General features: G+C 36.7%; 1 long non-coding RNA gene across 1 annotated transcript; it reads left to right on the top strand.

Annotated features, from left to right (window-relative positions):
* Positions 1 to 214: 214 nt before the first annotated feature.
* Positions 215 to 2,607, top strand: LOC122805855. The gene is made up of 3 exons (XR_006365468.1): positions 215 to 322; positions 1,377 to 1,524; positions 2,584 to 2,607. It is a non-coding gene; the product is annotated as an uncharacterized LOC122805855 (long non-coding RNA).
* The last annotated feature ends 1,292 nt before the right edge of the window (positions 2,608 to 3,899 follow it).

The following is a 3,899-nucleotide window of genomic DNA, read 5'->3' as shown; positions in this document are numbered from 1 at the left end:
ACTTATAAAATGTATTTCTGTGTTGTTATCTGTTGTTTAAGGGTGCTTGGCTTTTGTCATACTCACTTGCTGAATATTATTTTAAAAGGCAACAACTTTGGGAAATGCATGAGTCTTATTAGCCTTGTAAAGTCACTTACTACTAAATTAAACCACTGTCTCTCTCCCCTATTTAGATCCTAGTTAGCCCCCCAAGCTAACTGCTCACCGTGGCACCTAGACTACCTACGCTGATCTTACGGACTCCCTCCAAGTGCGAATGCACCTACCAACTACTATAAATTAACTGATAATAGATGTAAAACACCCAAAGAGTTTTAGGGTAATTAACAATTCTTGAGCCACACTTTCTAGTCAGGACGTGCTCCGTTGGCGGGAATCAGACAGTACCTCACATAAAATCAGCCTCTGTAAATTTATTCCCAAACAGTAAATCCAGGGAAAAAGGCAAGCATTTACTTTTAATAATTGACTACTGCACCTAAAACCAGATACCTTTAGGACCCTGCTGAGTTCTTGTGGTGTAATGATGTCAGCAAAGTTATAATTACACCCCAGCAGTTTCCGCCATTTTATTTCTTGTCCTCCACAACTGACTGCATCAGGTACTGTCCTGGCTTCCTGCGCTGCATCTCCTGCCACTAGGTAAATGATTATCTCTTTCAGAAAACAACTGTCTTATTGTTAACTTATGCTATTGTAGTTTTTGAATTGTGCTCAGCGTGACTGACTACAAAACTTTCACAGAAATGATTCAAGGTCTAAATGTATGGCTGGCGCTGCATAGCCTTTGAACCTTAGTTAAATTGTTCTTCATACAGTATAACAGCGTTTACTGCTCTGTTTTTACTAATCTATTACAAAGAAATAACTGAGCTACTGCCATTTCATAAATTGTTTTGTTTTTGAGCTTTGTTCAGTGCGACTGGCTACTAGGCATTCATAGAAATACCTCAGGGTCTGCATTTACTGTTCACGCTGCATAGTGTCAAAGAACTAGAGTCAAAGTGTTTGTAATATAGAACAACTACATTCACTGCTTCTCCTTTGTAAAACATATAGAGTTTAATTAATGTAACTATTAGACTCCTATGGAAATGTGGCAGACTTGAATACTTTGTTGGCGTCGCTGTTACTCGCTACTAATGTTTGCTGAACAATACTGGTTGATGCCTTTGACTACTTATAGGACACTCTGGTACTTATAAAACGTATTTCTGTGTTGTTATCTGTTGTTTAAGGGTGCTTGGCTTTTGTCATACTCACTTGCTGAATATTATTTTAAAAGGCAACAACTTTGGGAAATGCATGAGTCTTATTAGCCTTGTAAAGTCACTTACTACTAAATTAAACCACTGTCTCTCTCCCCTATTTAGATCCTAGTTAGCCCCCCAAGCTAACTGCTCACCGCGTGGCACCTAGACTACCTACGCTGATCTTACGGACTCCCTCCAAGTGCGAATGCACCTACCAACTACTATAAATTAACTGATAATAGATGTAAAACACCCAAAGAGTTTTAGGGTAAATAACAATTCTTGAGCCACACTTTCTAGTCAGGACGTGCTCACATGGAATCAGACAGTACCTCACATAAAATCAGCCTCTGTAAATTTATTCCCAAACAGTAAATCCAGGGAAAAAGGCAAGCATTTACTTTTAAAAATTGACTACTGCACCTAAAACCAGATACCTTTAGGACCCTGCTGAGTTCTTGTGGTGTAATGATGTCAGCAAAGTTATAATTACACCCCAGCAGTTTCCGCCATTTTATTTCTTGTCCTCCACAACTGACTGCATCAGGTACTGTCCTGGCTTCCTGCCCGGCTGCATCTCCCTGCCACTAGGTAAATGATTATCTCTTTCAGAGAAAACAACTGTCTTATTGTTAACTTATGCTATTGTAGTTTTTTGAATTGTGCTCAGCGTGACTGACTACAAAACTTTCACAGAAATGATTCAAGGTCTAAATGTATGGCTGGCGCTGCATAGCGTCTTTGAACCTTAGTTAAATTGTTCTTCATACAGTATAACAGCGTTTACTGCTCTGTTTTTACTAATCTATTACAAAGAAATAACTGAGCTACTGCCATTTCATAAATTGTTTTGTTTTTGAGCTTTGTTCAGTGCGACTGGCTACTAGGCATTCATAGAAATACCTCAGGGTCTGCATTTACTGTTCACGCTGCATAGTGTCAAAGAACTAGAGTCAAAGTGTTTGTAATATAGAACAACTACATTCACTGCTTCTCCTTTGTAAAACATATAGAGTTTAATTAATGTAACTATTAGACTCCTATGGAAATGTGGCAGACTTGAATACTTTGTTGGCGTCGCTGTTACTCGCTACTAATGTTTGCTGAACAATACTGGTTGATGCCTTTGACTACTTATAGGACACTCTGGTACTTATAAAATGTATTTCTGTGTTGTTATCTGTTGTTTAAGGGTGCTTGGCTTTTGTCATACTCACTTGCTGAATATTATTTTAAAAGGCAACAACTTTGGGAAATGCATGAGTCTTATTAGCCTTGTAAAGTCACTTACTACTAAATTAAACCACTGTCTCTCTCCCCTATTTAGATCCTAGTTAGCCCCCCAAGCTAAGTGCTCACCGCGTGGCACCTAGACTACCTACGCTGATCTTACGGACTCCCTCCAAGTGCGAATGCACCTACCAACTACTATAAATTAACTGATAATAGATGTAAAACACCCAAAGAGTTTTAGGGTAATTAACAATTCTTGAGCCACACTTTCTAGTCAGGACGTGCTCCGTTGGCGGGAATCAGACAGTACCTCACATAAAATCAGCCTCTGTAAATTTATTAACCAAAGTGGAACAAAACAACAATAACTCTTAGAATAGCAAACGTAGATCCCCTGGACTCGAGCCGTGAATCAGAAGCAAACTCGCCTGTTGCTTTTTGTCACACAACTTTATTCGATAACTGCCAGCACCACAAAGTACATCTAGTTAGAATGGTTGAGCGCTTTCATCTGCATTTACCAGATTTCTTCAGAACCATTTCCCCTAACATGTCACTTCCTTTATATACACAAATTTTTGGCGCCAAAAAGTTAATTACATAATTGGTTAAAAACAAAATTGTTAATTAAAAACAAAATCACTCAATTAACATTTGTTGAGAATAAAAATACAATAAAAGTCACAAAAATTTGTATATTAACCACTGTCATAAAATGTACTATATACTAGTACTGAAGTGCTTTTATACAGTGCATGATACATTTCATTATTGGGTCCCTTATACTATCTACCCTATGCTAAAATTTTGAATTTATAAATTCATAGTAAATATATATAAATAAATAAAAATATATATTGTGTGTTAATGTATAAAATATATATAAAATGTACTCGGATGAAATTTCCTCCTTTTACTCTAAAAAGAAAAAATACTTATAATTTCATGGTCATTTTATGGGTGGCTATATCTGCTAAAATCTATACTTTCATCTTTCTAACATTTTCATTTTATATTTTCCATCCTCTCCATTTACCTCTACCTGGTCTATAATAGCAAATTTAAAACTATGTTCACTTCCCTTTTCTATAATGTGTCTACTTAGAGCATTCTTAGTATCTCCTTTCCTAATACTATACAGGTGCTCGTATATACGAGTTTTGAATTTCCTCTCAGTCTTTCCTATATAGTATACGTCGCATTTCTCACACTCAGCAATATACACAATACGCTGTGTATTGCAATTACCCTTCTTAGGGTATACTACAGATTTCACAATATTCTTAAGTCTCATCCTACATTTTGTGTTAATATATTTACACTGACTACATGCACCACAACTCGTAGTGCCCATCCTACTGTTTCCTGTGTAGGCCTTTTTCTTAGTCTCTATTATTCTTTTTAAATTCA

The sequence above is a fragment of the Protopterus annectens genome, chromosome 7.part0, assembly GCF_019279795.1.
Source record: "Protopterus annectens isolate FY-2018-M chromosome 7.part0, PAN1.0, whole genome shotgun sequence".
In the NCBI taxonomy this organism is placed as follows: domain Eukaryota; kingdom Metazoa; phylum Chordata; order Ceratodontiformes; family Protopteridae; genus Protopterus; species Protopterus annectens.
Note: the sequence above shows the minus strand (reverse complement) of the source record. Positions and strands in the feature narration are given on the sequence as shown.